The sequence below is a fragment of the Loxodonta africana genome, chromosome 19, assembly GCF_030014295.1.
Source record: "Loxodonta africana isolate mLoxAfr1 chromosome 19, mLoxAfr1.hap2, whole genome shotgun sequence".
NCBI lineage: Eukaryota > Metazoa > Chordata > Mammalia > Proboscidea > Elephantidae > Loxodonta > Loxodonta africana.
This window is the reverse complement of record NC_087360.1, coordinates 63,172,377-63,194,446: the sequence shown is the minus strand read 5'-3', so window position 1 is coordinate 63,194,446 and position 22,070 is coordinate 63,172,377. Positions and strand designations below refer to the sequence as shown.

The window sequence follows — 22,070 nt, the reverse complement described above, 5'->3', positions numbered from 1 at the left end:
ATCGACCTTTCAGTTAGCAGCCACACGTTTTAACCACTGCACCACCAGGGCTCCTTCATCTGTATCATAGGAATGGTAATATTGGCTTTGCCTTTTCATGGATTTGTTTTAAGAATCAAATGAGAAATTTGGCATTATCATTATCAGTAACCCTTTAAAAACCAGCGTATTAACCAACAAGTATTTATTAAGAAACTAAATGCCTTCCATGCTGAAGACCCAGGCTTGATTCCCCAGCCAGAGCCTCATGTGCAGCCACCACCCATCTGGCTTGCATGTTGCTATGATGCTGAATGGGTTTCAGCAGAGCTCCCAGACTAAGACAGACTAGGAAGAAAGGCCTGGCAATTTACTTCTGAAAATCAGACAATGGAAACGGTATGGATCACAACGGTCTGATCTGCAACTAACAGTGGAAATGGCACAGGACAGGACAGCCTTTTGTTTCATTTTGCATGGGGTCGCCATGAGTCAGGGGTCAACTTCAGTGCAGTTAACAACAACTAAATTCCTAGCACTGTGCTCGGTAGTGGAAAGGATGTGAGGGAAAGGAAGTGGGAGCAGGGCAAAGCAGCTATGAGAATAAATGTAAGACACAATCTCTGCCCTTCATTTGGGAAGGCAAAACTAACATAAATGTAATAATTAAAAAACAATAAATAGTGATAGGCAATCAGCGCTGGTATAATGGAAACCCTGGTGGCATAGTGGTTAAGAGCTATAGCTGCTAACCAAAAGGTCAGCAGGTCAAGTCCACCAGGCACTCCTTGGAAACTCTATGGGGCAGTTCTCCTCTGTCCTGTAAGGTCACTATGACTCAGAATCAACTCGACTGCAATGGATTTGGCTCTTTGGTTTTTACTGGTATAACCCTGGAGGAAACATGGAGAGTTCTGAAAAAGGACGGCACAGAATGTACAGAGCACTAGCCTGAGAACCCTGGGAACTGAGTTTTAGTTACATTCTGCTGCCAACTCTATGAGCAATTTGGGAGTCACTTAAATATTTTGGCTTAGTTTCCTCATTTTAAAGATGAGAGAGTTAGATTTAAAGTCCCCGAAGAACTTCACTGAGCTTGCAGGTTATATAACTGTTTTTATACCTACTTGCTGATAAAATCTTAGCTAATAAAGGTTTGTTTCTGTGACAGAAAAAAAAGGCCCCAAAGATCCTTTCTAGCTTCAAAAGACTGATACTAAGCAAAATTAAAAGACAAATGACAAACTACAAAATGTATTTCAATACATATGTCAAAAGATTGATGCCCTTAATATGTAAAGGGGCTTTAATAAATCAGTAGGAAGAAGATGAATACGCCAAAAGGAAAAAAAATAAAGAACAAAGGATTCTGTGCAAATATTTTTTTCCACCAACTATAATAAAGAAAATTGACAACAGTCTGAATCCAAAGCAATAGGGGAATAGTTTTCATTTTAATTACGATATAGTCATATTTACACAGTCATAATAATCTTTCATAATATTTAACAATCAAACAAAGTGTTCATAAGAAAATCAGAAAAAACAAGAATGAAAACGTACACGATTCAAGTTTTATTTTCTCTAAAGACAGATATATAGAGATGATAAATAGGTAGAAATTAAAAAAAAAAAAAACTAGAAGGATATACACCAAAAAGTTAACAGTAGTTATCTCTGAGTATTGATTAATAATTTTATTTCTCCTTCATATTTTTCTATTTTTTCTGAATTTTCTAATTTAGAAAAAAATATATTTAATCTACACTACAACAGAAAAGCAAATTCAGGTTTTTACATTCCGCTCCATTAAAATTTCATTTTAGCATCAAAATGATAAAAAACCCTCACTAAAATAAATTTTCAAAGGTTATTAAAAACAGCCATTATTATTCAGTGGCTGTCTCTCTGTCACAGTGTCTATCTTTCTTTTTCTTTTAATTGTTCATTAACCTCCCTGTATTCTCAACTATACAGAAGACTCTGAGGACGAGGATCTTGTTGTGCTCATTCACAGCACCAAGTACCAAAGCAGGCATTCAATAAATGTTTGTTGAACAAATGGTAACTCAGAACTAGAGATCACTGGTCTGGAAGAAACTGGACACATGGTGGTAGAAAATGAGGTGGGCTTTGAAGGGTGGGTAAGTAGCAGGCGATATTTATAAATTCATTTCTTTATTAAAACCAAACCCATTGCCATGGACTCTCATGGCAACCCTATAGGACAGAGTAGAATGGCCCCATAGAGTTTCCAAGAGCGCCTGGTGGATTTGAACTGCCGACCTTCTGGTTAGCAGCAGTAGCACTTAACCCCACCAAGGTTTCCATTTCTTTACTAGGCGAGCAGTTATCTAGTGCCTGCTGAGCTAGAACAGGGAGCACAAAGATAGAAGATAGAACAGGGGACACAAAGGACGAAGTTACCCATCCTGGTGGTGCCAAGGAGCAGAAAGAAAAGCAGGGGGGAGGGACAAGTCTATGAGGAGAATATTCCAGAGAGAGGGAGAGCAGCGATAACAAAGTTTGGGATGCTGTAGAGAGAGGTGGGTGCGGGAAACAGCACACTTCAGAATGCCTCAGATTCCATATCCTTTCCCACCACCCATTTCCAAACAAAGTTCACAGGTGGGGAAACCAAGGCATTAGGAAAATGCACACCTTCCCAAGAGAGCTCACCTATGCACCTGGAGCCACAGTTGCTATCTCCGCAAGTGAGCTCAGGGGACTTCTCTCTGACCGAAGCCTTGATGCCCAAGAAGTCCTTTTTCCCCAGATGCTGGACTAGGGATATGTGTCCAACTTTGCCTGGGGAACTATTTTAACCTTAAGAAGAGACAGCTTTTAAAATGGGGAGTCCATAGCCACGCCATCTGTTTCACAGCACTATTGCCCGCGGGTGGAAGGGGGAGTTTCCCTTCGTGGTTTGCTCCTGGGTTTTAAAATGGGATCACCCTACCTGGTAAGCCAGTAAAACTTCTGCCAGGCAGTGCCCTGAAAGCAAATACAACATGCTGTCTCCTTCTTTTGGATGCAGGGAGGGTTTTTTTTTTTTTCATTCAGGAACACCACCCTCTACCTCAAAGGAGTTGCCGGCTGTGATCTGGAATATATTATTTGACACAAGCAAATGTAAATTAATGTAGTCGTCAAATTGAGCTTCTCAGCAAGGTAACAAAATGTTGACATCAGCCTGAAAGTCAAATCAGGCTCTGCATTATGTGGTGTGACCTGAGGTGTTGACACCCTGGCCCTCTGCCTTCCAAGCTTCAGGAAAGCATGTGATTGGGAACCAAGCTCATAACTTCAACAGGCTTCCCAGAACTCCCCTGGACAGTGAAGAATCCTGAGTGAACAGATCCATGATGTTACTTCATCCCCTCTCCAGGAAATATGCATGATTCAGTCAGTCATTCTTTATACCGCTACCGATTGTCTACTAAGTGTTTGTTCTGACTGTGCTAGGTCCTAGGGACTGAGCTGGCCTGCAAAGATAGAACAGATATATATCCAACCTACAAAACCAGCCAGGACCTACTGTCATCTCTAGCAACCACCACATAGCTCTCCTCCCTATCACAACCAAGTTAGTTACACCAGGTGTCCTCACTTCTTCACCCCGCAACCCCTCCTCAGCCCACCGCAGGATGGCCACCGAGCCTTTCCCACTGAGGGCTCCAAAAATCCCCTTATTGTCAAACCCAATGGATGTGACCCATTCCTATTGTCCAGCTTTCTTCCAGTGTTAGCACTGCTAATGTATCATTCCTTTTTGAAATTCTTTCTTCCCTTATCTTGTATGTCACTATTTCCTTGTGGTTTTCCTACAACCTTTGTGACATTAATTCTGCTTAAAGCCCTCAAAGGCCTTCCCATTGCCTACAACTGTAGAACCCAAGCTTCTTGGCTTTTCTGATACAGCTTCTGGAAACCTCTCCAGACTCATCTCTCCCTTCTCGACACCCTCTCCATACCTAATGCTGCAGCAACCTGAAAACACAAATAATTTCCCTCCAAAACACATGTTGCTTCCCACTGCATATCGTATGCTTGATTCTGCCTGGAATACTTTTCTCCACTCCATATTCACCTGGATAATTCTTCAGAACCTACTCAGTTGCCATTTCCTTGGGGAGGTCTTCCCTAACCGCCCTCTAATCCTATTTACTCATTATTCTTCCTCTGTGGGGCAGTTCTACTCTATCTTATAGGGTCACTTGAGTTGGAATCGACTCGACAGCAATGGGGTTGGTTTGGACTTCCTCTACCCATTACACCCATTTCTCCTATCACATTGTAGTTGTGTCTGTCTTATTAGCCAGGTGCTAAGCTTCTTGAGGGTAAAGATTATGTCTCATTGCCCCCTCTGTATCCCCTCCCTGCGCGTGGCTCCCTGCACAGTGACTGGCACTTAATTCAATTTTGAAAAATATTTATTGAGCAACCTTTAGGAAATTTTCATGCATGGGGATGTGATAGGCAGAATAATACCCCCCTACAAAGATGTCCACATCCTAATTTCTGGACCCTGCGGATGTGCTATGTTGCATGGCAAAAGGAATTAAAGTTGCAGGTATGGTTAAAATTAAGGATGTTGAGTTGGGGAGACACGCCTGGATTATCCCAATACAATCGCACAAATCCTTAAAAGTGGAGAACCTTCCCCAGCTGTGGTCAGAGAGAGATATAACAATAGAAGAAGGGTCAAAGAGATGTGATGTTGCTGGCTTTGAAGATAGAAGAAGGAGGCCTAAGCCAAGGAATGTGGGAAGCTTCTAAATCCTGGAAAAAGCAAGGAAACTGATTCTCCCCTAGAGCCTTCAGAATAAACACAGCACTGCAACATCTTGAGACCAGTGTTGACCTTCTGACCTACAGAACTGTAAGATAAGAAATTTGTGTTGTATTAAGCCACTAAGTTTGTGACAATTTGTTAAAACAGCAGTGGAAAACAAATAAAAGGGAGTTAACGCACAAACATAATAACTAAAAAGAAAAAGTGGCCAGCACCATCAAAGGGGGGTGAGTAAGATGTCAGTGGGGTTCAGTGAAGGGAAGGGGAAATTTCAGCTGACAGAATGGGCTACACTTTCTGGAAAAGATGTTAGAGGTGTTTTTGAAGGATTTAGATTTTAGTGGTGTTATTAGGTGCTGTTGAGTCGGCTCTGATTCATGGTGACCTTATGATAACAGAACAAAACTTTGCCCGGTTCTGCACTACCTTCATGGTCATTGGTAAGAACTGTTTTTGAAGGATTTAGATTTTAGACGCAAGGAATTGGGGGATCCAAGTACTGTCGCTAGAGGGAAAAGCAAGGAGAAAATCACAGAGGCCAGAACGTTCAGAGAACAGATGGGAGCATGTGGGGGGTTGATTTCTCTCAAGTGTAGAGAGCGCAAATGGAAGGATGGGAAGCCAGCCTGGAGATAATTTCAAAGATGAGGGCACACCATATTCCTCAGGACGGCTGGCACATTCCCACCAACAACCTTCACCCTACAACCCAGACTCTGATTTTCTCCCTAGCTCAAATAGATATAAATTCTTGAGAAATTTCCTCCCCAACACTATGGGACCCTGGAGAGGAGTTGGCATTAATAGTCTGTCTGGTCAGACAATTCTTGCCTACAGGAAATAATTAGAGAAAAAACAAGATGATCCACAGTCTAAGAGCTAACTTGACTATCACTGAGTGCCAAATGTAGGTTTTAGGTAATAAATGCAATGGGAGGCCAATGAAGAAAGACATCATTGTTGGCTGTTTACTGCCAGAACATTTTATGAAGGAGGTGAGACTTGAGCTGAGCTCTGAAGCAAAAGACTGCTTCATAAAAGGGAGGAGGAAATTCAGGCAGGGGGATTAATATGGACCGAGGCACAAAAAAAGAAAATGATTCAGTACCAGAAGGCCCTTTAGGTCTTTGTGTTGGGGGGAGGGGGGCAAGTCTAGTTCCCTTGGCCTCGAAAGTCCTTTCAACAGCTTCCCTTTATTGGAAAGGCTGCTGCTGCCTTTTCTGTCCCTAGAAGGAATGATATGGTCTCCCTTGTTAAAACCCAGTTTGAGCTCTTGTTATTTGCAGCACCTAGAGGTGATGGGGAAGGCCTAAGAAAGGAATAATATTCACCCTCCATGGCACCTTTGGGTGACACTAAGAGATATAGGAAGGCCACATTAGGAGAGGTAATGTCAGCCACCTCTGAGGAGCTAATCCCCTTATAGCATGGTGCCCTGTTTTAGTGCCAGAAACACCAGATTCAGGGAAAAGGTCTTATCATTGGGCACTCAAGTCGCCCCTTCAGTCTCTCTTGGATGCTGAAAGAGAGAACAAATCAGAGGACTACACCAGGCAGGAAGTAGTACTAAGGGGGGCCCTAAGGCCCACAAAAAAGGTGGGGTTGCCCAGGGAGTGAGTTAGTGAGTGAAGGAGTCAAATTCACGCCTTACACATTTGGGCAGGAATGGAGAGGAGTATGGAATTTCTTTGACATGGTGGTCATGGAACCGGCCACAAGATGGAAGGCAGAATGTCATGTTGATTGAGTTACACCCAAGTGCTCATAGTTTTTCTTTCTTTTTATTTTCGATCTCGATGAAGTTTTGCAATTTTTTTTTTTATATAGTGCCACAGGATAAATAGAAGCATGACTTATGTTTCACAATTTACACAGTGACTTCATGTGCATTTGACAGTTGGGGCATGTTTCCTGCTGTTGCAATTTTTTTCCCATCTGGAAATTGGAGCAGGGTTGTATTCATGCCCACCGCCATCCATGGCCCTCCAAAGTTGTTATGCCATGCTCACTCTTCCACCCACCTTCCAGTCCCACTAAAGGGCAGTGAATCACAGAGATGAAGCACCATTCTCAAGCCAGTACTTATTTGTCTCCTTGAGGTGGGCACCATTAAGAACTAAAACCAGCTGGTTTCAAAGGCCCCAAGTTACAGAAGGACAGACCACACCAATACATCTTCTTCCAAATCTCCTTGAGAAGGTGAAACCCTGGGCTCTAAGAAGAGGCCTGATGAATTCAGAGTCAATGAAGGGCTTTTCAAAAGTGGCACGGGAAGTGGGGGTGGGTGGAAGAGAAATGTAGGAACCCAGTGCATAGTGCTATGTTTAAACCACACGCCTTTTTCCAGACCGGGTTATTAAATTAATTCAGAACTTATGCTTGCACTTAAAAGATTTCTGTCATATTTTATGAACACGATGATCTCAGAGTAATTTGCACTGGAAATGTGTCATATTAAATCAGGGGCACTAATAAACTTTATTACTTAAACTCCACATGGATCAGACGTGGCAGATAAACCATCCTACTTTTGCACTCATATTCATACCATTGAAATACAGCCCTTCCTATGGGAAAACATAAATAAACTTGATAACATTCCTTCTGCCCCACCATAAATGTACCCGTCTAGACCGGAGGCATCACCTGCCAGTCCTGTTCTTCTACACAAAAGCTTGATATGGGAGTGGGAAGGTTGGGCTCAGGCAGAGATATTTCTTTGGGTTTTAAAATGCTTTGACTTCTGTGGCTTTATCACCTTCCATTCACATTGGCAGGGCCTTTAGGCTGGACTGTGTGTAACTGCTAAGAATTGTTTTACAGGTACGAATGTGGTATAGAAAGTACTGAATTGTGAGTTATGAGCTCTGAGTTCCTCTGATTCAGCTACTAACTGGCTTTCTGATCTGAGCACAAATCAGACAGGTTGGTGTAATGGAAAGAGCATAGGCACTGGGATCAGAGGTTTACTTCCACTTAACAGGTGCTCTTTGAAAGCCTAACATGTTCCAGGTACTGTGCAAGGTGCTAGAAATACAACAGTGAGCAAGATTCAATTAGAATCCCAACAGGATTATTTTGGGGAACCACTAAATTATTACAAAATATTTATAGATCTGTCCCATTCTGCAGATTTGAAAGACTTTGTAATTCTTTTCTTAATTCATGTTTGAAAAAATAAATGTCCGAGATTAGCCATTGAAATTAAGAATAGTAAGAATGGGCTTGCCTTACCAAACATTAAATGCAAAATCCAACGTATTCCAAACAGTGTGGTGTTGGCATACTTGCCTACAGACATTCAACCAATAACCCTGTGGCTGTGGAGTTCAGGGCTGAAAAGAAGGGAAATGATGGCAAGCCTGTATTTGGAGCATATGGACTTCCCTGTAGTCCTCCACAACCCAAGCTGCCAAGCATCTACCTTTCCCTACTATTCAAAGAAACTAGGAGGTTTGAAGGGCTGGGTATTGGGGGTTTTGTTTTCTGAAAAACTTAAACCAAAAGAGTTCTGAATTCAGGGACATAGGCTCATCAGAGGACCGTAGTAAAAAGGATAGAAAATAGGGCAACCCAGTGAAAGTCTACTCTACATGGTGAAGCATGAGACTCTCGGCCCTTTCCTGCTCTGTGTCCAGAATGCAAGTAACAGAATATACAACCGCATTCTCACACACATGCCCAGAATCCTGAAGCAGGAGGCTGCATATTACTTCTCTGGAAAAAGTGAACATCTCCATAAAAAAAAGAGCTCTACATAATGACACTGTTGTTGGTAATTCCCATAGAGTTGGCTGCGACTCATAGCGACCCCACAAATAAGATGAAACATTGCCAGAACCTGCATTATCTTCACTGTCATTGGTATGCTCAAGTCCATTGTTACAGCCACTTTGTACTTTGGGTGCCTAGGGGGCTTATCTTCCAGCACTATACCAGACAGTATTCTGTTATGACCCATAGGGTTTTCATTGGTTAATTTTTGGAAGTAGATCACTAGGCCTTTCTTCCTAGTCTGTCTTAGTCTAGAAGCTCCCCTAAAATCTGTCCACCAAGGGTGACCCTGCCACTATTTGAAATACCAGCGGGATAGATTCCAGCATCACAGCGACATGCCAGCCACCACAATACCACAAACTGATAGTCAAACGGTGATACACACAAACAGCTTCCCCTTAAACCTGGACAGAAGACCAACGTCATCAGACCCTTGAGAAAATCTTTCTGATGGAAGATACAATCAAAAACAAACAGAAAAAAAAGAATTTGGAAGGAAAGGAGACAAAGCAGTAACATCTTCAGGGAGATAAGATTTATCATCCATAAAGCAAAAATGGAACGCCTTTTTAAAAGGCCTGTTTGAAAACACGAAAGAGCTCTTGGAAATTAAAATTGATAACCAAAATAACATTATTCAAAAGGATTAATAGAAGAAGTTAAGGGACTGTCCCATAAATTAGAACTAAATGACAATAAAATAGACATAGAAAAGATATGAAAATTCTGGTATAAACTCAAAGGGCCAGAATTCAAATAATAAGAGTTTATGAAGATCAGGGGTAGATTAACCAGTAAGCAAAGTACGCATTGGTTTACATGAAGCAAGGTATGGACATATTCACTTTTGTAAAAATTTACTTACTTTATCTGTAGTGAACAATTCACACGGTTTAAAACCAGGTGAACTTGTGCACTACAGAGTAGTAAGTAAACTCAACCCAGCCTGTGCATACCTTGCTTATCCACCCCAGATAAAGAGAGAAGAGAAAAATCTGTAGAGAAGAAATGATTGAAGAAAAAAATTAAATAAGATTTCCCAGAACTAGAGGACATAAAGTTACTCCAAACAATTGGTACGGTGAATGAAAAAAGACCCACACCAAGGAATAGCACTGAAATTTGAGAACATCGACAATAAAGAGATGATTCCTAACACTTCCATGGGGCAAGTGGAGGATTGGAAGGATCAGGCTTATACAATGAAATGGGAACCAGGATGGGTCAAACATCTCAAAAGGGAATCATAGATGTCAAGTGACGGTGGATAATGCTCTTAAAATCATGAGAAAAAAACTCAAATGTATACCCACAAAAAAGTATTAAACATACATGAGAGCAGAACAGTCATTTTCATACATGCAAGAACTCAAGACAATTTACCAACCTGGCACCTACCCACCCCTCCCTCACCTCTGCTCCTCTCCCCGGGTATCTTTCTTCAGAAGCTAACTATGGAGGGATGTGCTTCACCAAAATGAGGAATTAAGTCATGAAAACGGACTGACACAAAAGAATGGTGAAGAAAGTCCCGGAACTACAGCTCTTAGGAAGCCTAGAGAAAAAAGGGAGTCGAAACTAGAGTAGGAGGATGAAAGATTGTAGGGTTAGGTCTCTGGGGAAAAAATTACTCCCAAGACTCCATTTCCTCAACAACAATAATAATCCATGCCCACAATGTTGTATGTCTGCACCAAAGAGGTGATAGACAAAAAAGTGCCTTGTAAACTCTATGCTATAGATGCATAAGGAAACTCTCCTACTAGTGTCCTCCCCCATCCTTAGGCCTAAGTATTTTCAACCTGTAAAAATAAGAGGCTTTGATTAAATTAGCGCCATGGTTTCCCAAGCTCTAACATTTTTATAAGTTTATTCCCCAAGAGTTGAACATACCAAGTCCCTATTCCTACTGTTTCAAATCTAATTGTTATGACTGTTTTCTCCCTTTTTATTGAGAGAATCCCCCCAAGAGGGAGGAGGGAAAGAGGAAGTTCTGTTTACAAAAAGGTAACTTGATTACTCAAAGATTTCTTAGATATGGCACCCAAACACAATTCATTAAAAAAAAAAAATTGATAAATTGGACTATATCCAAATTTAAAAGTTTGCTTTTCAGAAGACATCATTAAGAAAATAAAAAGATAAGCCACAAACTGGGAAAAAATACTTGCAAACATTTATTTAATAAAAAATTCTTAAAATATATAAGAAACTCTTAAAACTCTATATTAATAAGAGAAATAGCCTAATTTTTTTAATGGGCAAAGATTTGAATGGCTGCTTTACCAAAAAAAAAAAAAAGACCTACAAATGGAAAACAAGCACACGAAAAGATGTGTAACATCTGTCTTAGTTGTCTAGTGCAGCTATAACAGATATACCACAAGTGGATAGCTTTAACAAACAGAAATTCATTCTCTCACAGTTTAGGAGACTTGAAGTTCAAATTCAGGGCACCAGCTCCAGGAAAAGGCTTTACCTCTCTGTCAGCTCTAGGGAAAGGTCCTTGTTATCAATCTTTCCCTGGTCTAGGAGCTTCTCAGCACAGGGACCCTAAGTCCAAAGGATGCACTACACTTCTAGCTCTTCTTGCTTGGTGGTAATGAGGTCCTTCTCCTATCTGCTCAATTCTCTCTTTTATATCTCAAAAGAGATTGACTCAAGATACAACCTAATCCTGTAGATTGAGTCCTGCCTCTTTAACATAACTGCCTCTAATCCTGCCTCATTAACATCATAGAGATTAAGATTTACAACACATAGGATAATCACCTCAGACAACAAAATGGTGGGCAGCCACACAATCCTGGAAATCACAGCCTAGCCAATTTGACACACATTTTGGGGAGACACAACTCAATCTATAACAACATCTTTTGTCATTAGGGAAATCAAATTAAAACCACTTAGATACCACCACACATCCACCAGAACGGCCATACCGAGTATTGATAAAGATGTGGAGAAACTGGGACTTCGATGCATTTCTGGAAGGAATGTAAAATGTCACAGCCACACTGGGGAAGAGTTTGCCAGTGTCTCAAAAAGTTAAACATAGAGGTACCATATAACCCAAAAATTCCACACCTAGGTATTTAATCACCCAAGAGAACGAAACCATTTGCCCACACAAAGATGTGTCCGTGAATGTTCACAGCAGCATTATTCTAATAGCCAAAACTGGGAAACAATCCAAACGTCCATCAGCTGGGTGAATGAATAAACAAAATATGGTATATCCATACAATGGGATATTAATCAGCCGTAAAAAGGAACAAAATCCTGTAACCTGCAACAATATGGACGAATCTCAAAAAAAAAAAAAAATTATTCTAAGTGAAAGAAGGCAGGCAGGAAAGGCTACTGTATGAGTCCATTTATGTAATATTTCTAGAAAAGGCAAATCTATAAAGAAAAAAGCACATCAGTGGCTGCCAGGGACTGAGGGTGAGAGTGGATATTGACAGTAAGCAGGCACCAGGGAGCCTTTTGGTGAGATGGAAGTGTTGTTCTAAAGCTGGGCTGGAGTGAAGGATGCACAGCTGCATAAATTTACTAAACCCATCAAACTGTACACTTAAAATGGGTCAATTTTATGGTATGTAAATTATACCTCCATAAAGCTGTAAAAAAAAAAAAAAAGTGGCTCGAATCAGTTATTCTTCCCAACACTTAACTGTATTACCCAAACGGCTTTGTTCTGGAATCCTGAAAGCAAGCAGGGAGGGGCTGCAGGGTGAGGCAGGAACAGGTGAAATGAAAAGATCAAATTGTCCACCGAAGTGCTTTATGGCACCCAAATAAAGAACTGCAGGCTTTCGGGGCTGCTCTGTCACAGGGGAAGATAGGCAGAGCCAGTGCTGAGCCAGGACTCCTCCCCCTGCGACGGGAGTTACCGGCAGAAACGCCGTCCTGGCTGCTCAACACCCAGGCGCCCTTTCTCAGCCTCCCCTCAGCGTGTGTGTGTGGGGACAGGAGTGCTCACATAGTGAAGACAGCCTGGGGAGAGGGGCAGTGCTTCTCCTCACTCTCACTCTCCCACTGCCAGTGTGCAGCCTGAAGAAAAACCAAGCCAAAAACCAAACCCACTGCCATCGAGTGGATTCCAACTCATAGAGCCCCTATATGGCACAGTGGAACTGCCCCCATAGGGTTTCCAGGGAGCAGGTGGTGAATTCAAACTGCTGACCCTTTGGTTGGACACCAAGCTCTTAACCACTGCACCACTAGGGCTCCCTATTCCTTGGAGGAAAAGGAGGGAAGGAGTCATTATCATAGAGTGGTTAGAGGCAAGGCTGAGTGTGTGTGTGTGTGTGTGTGTCTGTGTCTGTGTCTGTGTGTGTCTGTGAGTGTGTGTTTGTGTGCGTGTTTGTGTGTGTGTGTCTGTGAGTGTGTGTGCACGTGTGTGCGTGCACGTGTGTGTGTGTGTGACCCCACGCATTCTCACTGAAACAGACCCTTTTCTATGTGTAGGGTAATCAATGGTAAACCAAAAACACCTGTTTCCATCAAGTCAACTCATAGTGACCCTAGGAGAGAGTAGAACTGCCCCATAAGGTTTCCAAGGCTAGTAGCTGAGGGCCTAACCACTGCACCACCAGAAAAAGCTCCTGTGAAATAAAAGATACAGAATACTAAATTTCATTACAATTATACTGTTGTTGTTTTGTGCCCTTCCTTAGCAGCCTGAGCTCTTAACCACTTCGCCGCCACGGCATATTTTTTAAATGTAGGGAAAAGACAAGAAGGCAATACCCCAAATGCTATTCTTGGTTGGTTGTTGATTTTTAAACTAGGAAATGAATGTTATTTTTTTTAAAAAAATTCCTTTTGCATGGCTTGGCTAGGCTGCTAACCAAAAGGTCAGCAGTTCAAATCCACCATCCGCTTCTTGGAAACCTTACGGAGCAGTTCTACTCTGTCCTATACAGTCTCTCTGAGTTGGAATGGGCTCAATGGCAATGGGTTTGGCGTTTTGGTTTTTGTCCCATACACAAATTGACATACAGTAGTAACCCTATACAAGTAAAGAGAAATGTTTAATTCAAGCTATTTTTTTTTATTGTGTAATGAAATTAATTTTAACACAAATAAGATTTTAAAAGGGCACAAACAGTCTGAAAAGTTAATTTCAAACTTTGCAATGTTATCAAAACAACTATTAAGAAACAAAGAAACAAATTAAAAAACACAGGTTAAAACAAAGTTTTTACTAGCTTCACTGGTTTGGAAATCGCTGCTCTTTAACACAATCAGAGCAAGCGGGGGTGGTGGTGCCATTTCACATTCAAGAGGATGAGGAAGGTCGAGAAGGCAGAAATTAACTTTTCCGTGCAGATGACAAACCTGAATAATGGAGGTCCCCAAAGATAATTCCTTTGCTTGTATTTCCAGAGTGTCCAGTTCTATAATCAGATTAGCAAAATATTTATAGAATTTTCACTTTCCCATTATGCTTTACAGGCATAACAATGGGCGTAATTACTTTGTATGGAAGAAGTTCATTGAAGACCAATGTAGAAACTTCATTTGACTCTGCCACTTGCAGGCTGTGTCAGTCTATATGTGCCAGTTTATGCATGTTTAAAATATGGAGGATTATTCCTACCTCTTGGGATTGTCTCAAGAACTAAATGGTGTAATGTCTGATAAAGCATTTGCCATACAGAGCCCACCTAGAAATGGTGGGTCTCTTCCATTCCATCCTGCCTAAACACACACACACACACTTCACAAGTTTTACTCTCAGAAACTTTGTTGAAAAAATAAAAAGGAACCATCTTCAAGAAGAAAAAGCCTAACTGCACACAGGATTAAGACTTGCAAAGGGCAGTTCTGCTCCCAGGAAAGAAGAGCTGGTCACTGGAAGTAGCAATCCCTAAAAACAAAACTCATCACCACTGAGTCAATTCCAACTCATAGTGACCCTATAGGACAGAGTAGAACTGCCCCATAGGGTTTTCAAGGCAGTAACCTTTACAGAAGCAGACTGCCACATCTTTATTCTTGGAGTCGCTGGTGGGTTCAAACTGCTGACCTTTCAGTTAGCAATCAGGCTCTTAACAACTACACCACTAGATCTCCTGGAAGCAGCAAAAGGGTACCTTATTCTCCTACTCTCCCCTATTCTGTCTGATAGGAATAGGATTAGAAGATGGCAAGGCGTTCAAGTCTGCCCAGGAATCTGCTGAGTGAAAGGCAGAGTCTGGTGAAGTTGGCTGGTCGTATTGACAAGGTGCATATTCAAGCCCCATAAGGAGATTGTTTTATCCTGGCAACAGCCTTCCCCTGGCCCTGACCCACTCATGGATGCCTCTTACTGTTCCACGATGGAGGAGCTATGTATGGGGGAATGCAGGGAGTAAAAGCTAAACGCAATTTATCGTTATCACCAGAAAAAAAAAAAAACCTCAAAACATAGGTCCTATTGACAGTAAGGCCAGATGTCCTTCCTTTTCCAATGTTAGTTCCTGAGAGGAATCCAAGTGTGAAAATTCAAGGGCAACAGGGCAGCTCCACAATATCAGGAACCCAGGTTCCTCCTAGAATATGACTCTGCCAGCCCCAACCTGTGGCTACCACCTTGTCATCTAAGATGGCTTCTGTAGCTCCATCATGTATACATTCCAGCCAAAAGAGAGATGGGGAGAGCAGGGGCAAGGCACCATTCTTCCCTTTCACAACTAGAAAGCTGCACGCATTATTTGGGCTCACATTCCAATGGCCAGAACCTGGTTACATGGAACTTAGATACCTAGCTGCAAGAGAAGCTGGGAAATGTAGTCTTTATTCTGAATGGCCGTGTACTTAGCTCTGATTGATGGGGTGTCATGAGTGCTAAAGGAAGAAGAGAATGGCTGCTGGAGAACGACCCTGCCACCTGATACCAGGAAACTGCATTGGTAAACATCCTACTGCCATGCCAGAATTCATATCCTCATTCCATTCTGTCTAGAAGTGATCCTTACCCTTTATGTCCTAGGCAGTTCACACTTCTTATGTCCCCCCAGACTCATCTGTTCTGTTCCCACTGATCCCACTCCTTGGGATGCCCTACCACTCAGCCAAGTCCTACCTGACTTCAGGGGTCAGCTGCTCCAAAAGGCTTTTTCTTCTGCCCCAGCCTTCAGTGGCTGACAACCACCCTAGGGAGCAGGGGCCACATTTTCACTTTTCTGGACCCTGGGTACTTTGCCTTCATAGGCCCTGTTCTCCACTAAAAAAAAAAAAAAAAGTTCAAATTATTAAAACGTTTATATTAAAATTATACTTTATGACTGCATTGGTATAAAGATGAATATATTAATATTACACCCCCTCCTCACTTATTGACTATCTCATTATCCAACATTTCCCATTTATGACAACAGTAAAAAATCTACTATCCATCTATTTTGCACTTTAACGATATAGGTCTGGCAATAACTGACACTGAGGTGGCAGGCAAGAATAGCACTGGCTTTGATGGTTAAGGTTATGTGTCAACTTGGCTAGGCCATGATTTTAGTGGTTTGGCAGTTACATAATGATATCATTTGGCAGTTATATAATAACGTAATCATCCTTCATTTTGTGGCCTGATGTGATCGTCCTCCATTTTCACGTAATGCCTATTTTCATGTAACGACCTGGTCTTTGGAACCTAACCATGTTGATAAGTGAAGAGTGGGTGTATATATTAAAACATTTTCTTTAACCTGAAAAATTGTTTTTTTTTCCTATCATTTTTAAAGAAATTAAAACATTTGCATGGTTTTTAAAAGTGTTGTGGGCATTAGGCACCGTTCTTATTGGGCCTAATGGATCAGTTGATCCTGCTGAAAAGGACACTGAAAGGGCCAAGAGAAAGAACACCAGCCACCAAATATGATGGGAAGTGCTATCCATCACCTCCCCCCACCCACTAACAGATTTCTGCATCCTTTCCTGTGCTCTCACCACGTCTTAGAAACAAGCCAGGAGGTACCATACAACTCATTTATTGTTCTTAGGTCAGGTAGGACAGCCTCCTCACAGACTGGGATATAAACACCTCCCCAGCCTAGTTGAGTTTCCACCACTGTTGTCAAACACAACCATGACTTGAAAATAGAAAGGCTTCCCCAAACAACGTGGTGAATGCAGAACCTTTATTAAAGGGCAAGAGAAACTGCCCACTCTTCAACATCATAAACTGCTCAACCCAGCAGCACAAATATGACTAATCCCAAAATACATTCCATTCCAAATTAGTCTTCCTTGCACAGGACAGTGGTGGTTCAGTGACAGAATTCTTGCCTTTCATGAGGGAGACTTGGTGAAAACGCTATGAATCACAATGGTCCGACGCCTTTGTGCACTGGGTGGCCATGAGTCAGGGGCACCGCAGCTAACGACAACACATTTTATAGCCCATGTAGATTTCAAATCTATTATCTCCTGGTGCGGTTAGTTTCAACTCATAAACTGTTCTGTAAGACACATTTGCTAGGGTGAGCAACTCATCCCGGTTTGCCCAGGACTTTCCGGGTTTTAGCACTGAAAATCTCACCTGGAAAATCCCTCAATCCTGGGCAAGCTGGAATGGTTGGTCACCCTGCAATGACACGTAAGCTTCATCATCCTCTGCTGAACTTTGTGTGGTTAGACCAAGAATATGAAAACACTGGGAAATTTTTTTAAGTAGCCATCATAGTTCTAGGAAGTTCCAGTGGGGTCCAATGCTGCAGCTCTGCAAGATGTGCTTGGACACTAAATGTGGCCGCGCCAGGTCCCCCGGCTCTCAGGGCAACTTCAGTATAGAAAGGAATGCCTGTGAGTCACCTCCATCTTTTCTGGGCTCCTTGAAACGGTCCCTTCCATAAATATTTTAGATGAATTGCTAAAGGAGAAAAGTGATTCAGGCAGCAGTTCTCAAACCACAGTGCACTTAAGAATAACTTGAGGAACTTGTTAAAAATACACATTTCTGGGCCCTATCCCCAGAAAGTTTAGCTTCGGAGGGTACAAGAAGCACTGCTTTTAATATCAGATGATCCCAATGAGTGATTTTTCTGAAGGATCACATTTTTCAAAACTAGGATGATGGAGTGTCTTCGATTCTTAGTGCTGCTGTAACAGAAATACCAGAAGTGGCTGGCTTTAATAAACAGAAATTTATTTTCCCACAGTTTAGGAGCCTAGAAGCCCAAATTCACGACACCTGCTCTAGGGCAAGCCTCTCTCCCTGTGAGCTCTAGGGGGAAATCCTTGTCTCAGCTTCCTCAATTCCTTGACAATCTACATGATACCAATCTTTCCATTTGTGCCTGCTTGTCTATGTCTAATCTGCTTTTTTATATCCTAAAAGTGATTAGGTTTAAGGCACACTCTATGAACACACCTGATATAGCCTCAAAGAAAACTCTATTCACAAATGGGATTCCATCCACAGATATAAACCTGTTGCCATCAAGTAGACTCTGATTCGACTCTATAGGACAGAGTAGAAGTGCCCCATAGGGTTTCCAAGGAGCAGCTGGTGGATTCGAACTGCCGGCCTTTTGAAGAGCAGCTGAGTTCTTAACCACTGTGCCACCAGGGCTCCACCACTGGTATAGGAGTTAGAATTCCAATGCATACTTTGGCGGAACACAATCACAGGGGAAGCTGTGAAAGTTGCTTTCCCTCTCATAGTTAAGTAAGACAGAACCAGAGCTTACAAGAAAAGAAGACCATTGAACACAGAGCGAAGAAGGGGGCACTTAATGTTAAGACTACTGTTATCTAAAAAGCACTTTCTTGTAAATCTTGAGATTGTTGAAATATCTAAAGCGCAGCATATCTGAGTTAATCAAGGTAACTACGCCATGCATATACATACCTGCTGTGAGGTATAGATGGATGTAGCTATAACATATACATAGATACTGCATAAATCAGATAACACCCATTAAACTGGCTAGTGTATAACAGGCACTCAGCAAGTGTTTATTCATAGGTACACCGCAGTGGTGTGTTTAATATATATACAGCAACATTTCAGTAGTCCTATGCTGACCATGTCAAGTCTGAGATGGCCATGAGATAGCCAGATACAGGTATCAAACGGACGGTTGGATATAGGAGTCCATAGCTTTGGGGTTAAATCAGGAGTATCAGGTTAGAACTGGAGATTTAGGGAGTTAACATCATATAGCCTCCAGGGCATCAATAAAACACAAGTCTCAGGGGCTACAGTTTTGAGGTCAAGTCAAGGCCACAGGCAGCTGGGCTCCCTGCGTGAAACCAGGACCCACAAGAGCTTAGCCCATTCACAAACAGAAATTAAAACACCTTTGTTCTTCAGCTCACGGTACAGCTCAAAGACCATAAGAGGAATTTTTTGCCTCTTAATTTTTTTTTTTTAAGATTGTTAATGTTATTGTTGCTGTTGGTTGCCATTGAGTCGATTCCCACTCATGGTGACCCATGTGTGCAGAGTAGAACTGCTTGTTAGGGTTTTCAAGGCTGTGTGATCTTTCAAAACCAGATCGCCAGGCCTGTCTTCTGCAAAAACCTTGATTCAAGTATTCCTCAGTGCAGAAATCCATAGGCCCCAGACAGAGGCAGGCAAGGGATTGCCCCCTAGGCAGGCTCCAAAGCCCAAGATATAAACAGAAAAAAAATTTTCCACAGTTAATATCCCCAAGGGAAGAAGCAAGCAGACTGAAGTCACAAAACAGAGCAAGCCCCAAACCATGTAAGGCAATCAAGAACCCCAAACCCCAACTTTCACCAAAAAAAAAGGAGGGGGAGGAAGAAATCATATCTGCAGAGTTAGAGATAATAGAATCATCTGAAAGGGACTTTGAAATCAGTGTAGTAAGAAATAGAAAATCATTTCAGAGTTTTGAGAAAAAGCAGGACATGCTGAAATTGGTGTTTTAAAATGATTAGAACAATGACAAGCAGAGTTAAATGGACAGGGGTGAAATGGAAGACAATAAGACAATCTAAGAGCCTTTACAACACATATAAGTAGTGTTCTCTCCCTCTCCTGAACTCCCATAAAACTTAACTGGCACATCTTTTATGCCCTCATGACCTTACCGCTTTATTCCTTGTTTTATGATTTTCAGATATATAAGCCATATAAAGGAATTTATTGAACTCAAGATTCCTTACAGACGTGTATATATATATACATATATATGTACATGTGTGTACAAATACCTCATAAATAAATGAGTCGACAAATGAACGAGAGCCATGTAAAAAAATGATGGGTCAGAACCTTGCTCTGTGGACCTCTGACTTGGACTGGAGCACAAAACCGAGCCGGGGGCACATCGTTAGTTCATCTCCCTAGGACTTGAGAGGCTCCCTAAACTGGTTCTCTTCTTCTTAGCCTATCTGTACATCATCTGTCAATGTATTTAAAAGTCAGCTGAATTCAGTGACAGTTTTAAGCCCTGTGGCACTGATGAAAATCTTTTGCTGTGTGTGGATTTCCCTGGTGCAGATTGCTATATAACCTGTCTTCCTCTTCAAATTGATTGTCAGTCCTTAGACATTTGACTATATGTTATAGTAGGCTTTGTCTACCATCTGACTACCTCCATTCCTAATTAGTTAGAACTTTTCCCCTTCCCTGTTTGAGGAAAAAGCTCTACTGTGCTGAACGAGCCTGGCAAAAACCAATAACAGGGGAACAAACTTCCCAAACCAAACAGCAGAATAGCAAAGATCTCAGGATCTACTCAGCAGCCCAAAGCCCTGCTTATCTCCAATGCATTCTTACATGATGACAGTGATGATGACGATGACAACAGAACCTATCTTTTATTGAATATCTAGTATTGCCAGGCATTATGCTAGATACCTTTAGTACAATCAGGCATATAAACTTCTTAAGAATCTAGTAAGGAAGGTACTAGTATGCCCATAAATAAGTCATCCATTGAAAAATCTAGTAAGTGTCAAAGTCAGGATTCAAATCTAGGTCAGTCTGCATGCATTTTGTGTTCTTTCCATTTCTCTACTCTGCTTCCACTGTGAATGTCCAGGCTTAACCAAACAGCCAATGGCACCCAGCTACCTTGGATAATTGTCTCAAGGACTTCGGATCATGTATATGGGTTTTGGAGCTTGAATTGTTTCCCAGGAGACTGGAAATATACTCAGGCACCAGCTTCCTGAGTTTTTATTTCAATCTCATCCATGGCTTCAAGGGAAAAACTTAATAAATCTGGTCTTATCATACTGCTTCCATTTCACTCCACAGGGAATGAATTAATCCAGTCTAGCTTCTAAATTTTTGTATCTCCAATGTGAGGTCAACCACCCACCCACATGGCCAAAGCAACTGCAAATAAATAGCTCTGAAATTTTAATGGGCTCTTTTGGGACGCAGAGTAAGGCCATAATAAATAGTATCCATACTACATTCTTAGAGTCACATCATTGAAATGGTCCCTTGTCTACATGGTCCAAACACTTTGTACTGTCTTGTTTTCGAGGCTCCAAATAACTACAGAATTAATTATTTGAAATTTTTTCAAGAAGCTTAAGATGAGTGATTTAAAAAAAAAAAAAAGCAAGTAATTCTACAAACAACCTGACTATCAACAACACAATAGAGGAAATAAATAATGGTCCATTCAGACTATGGAATACTATAAAACAGTGAAAATGAATGAATTACAGCTACTTGCAACAACATGGATGAATCTTAGAAACACAATGTTAAGGGAAAAAAAGCAAATCTCAGAAATACAGCTACAATATGTGGTGATTTTAAAAGATGTTTGTAAATTCTTTAACATTCCACCCTTCCAAACGTGGAGACTAATTCCCTTTCCCTTGAGTGTGGGCCAGACTTGGTGACTCATTTCTAATGAATGTGGCAGAAGTGATGGTGTGTGACTTCCAAGGCTAAGTCAAAAAACACACTGACATTTCTGTCTTCCTCTCTTGTATCATTTATTCTGGAAGAAGACAATCATCATGTCATGAAGACACTCAAGCAGCCTCTGGAGAGGCCTCATAGGGAGAAACTGAGCCCTGCTGCCAACATCCCACACCATCTTGCCAGTCATGTGTGAGTTACCTTGGAAGAAGACTCTCCAGCCCCAGTCAAACTTTCAGATGACTGCAGCCCCAACTAACATCTTGACTTCAACCTCATGAAAGACCCCAAGCCAGAGCCACATGCCTACACCACTTCCAAATTCATGATCCACAAGAACGTGTGGAATTAAAAAAAAAAAGTCTATTAAAGGACTAATGGACCACAACTACCACAGCCTCTACCAGACTGAGTCCAGCACAACAAGATGGTGCCTGGCTACCACCACTGATTGCTCTGACACAGACCACAATTGAAGGTCCCGCACAGAGCTGGAGAAAAATGTAAAACAAAATTCTAGCTCACAAAACAAGACCAGACTTACTGGTCTGACAGAAACTGGAGAAACCCTGAAAGTATGGCCCCTGGACACACTTTTAACTCAGTACTGAAGTCACTGCTTCAGCCAAAGTTTAGACAGGCCCATAAAACAAAATAAGACTAAACGGGCAC

General features: G+C 41.6%; 1 long non-coding RNA gene across 3 annotated transcripts in view; it reads right to left on the bottom strand.

Annotated features, from left to right (window-relative positions):
• The window catches only part of LOC111751290 (uncharacterized), a 276,943-nt gene that overhangs the window by 191,896 nt on the left and 62,977 nt on the right, over positions 1-22,070 (bottom strand). For all 3 annotated transcript variants that reach the window (XR_010318651.1, XR_010318650.1, XR_010318652.1), the window contains one exon: positions 15,627-15,767. This is a non-coding gene — a long non-coding RNA (uncharacterized LOC111751290). The remainder of the gene's footprint in view (positions 1-15,626; positions 15,768-22,070) is intronic.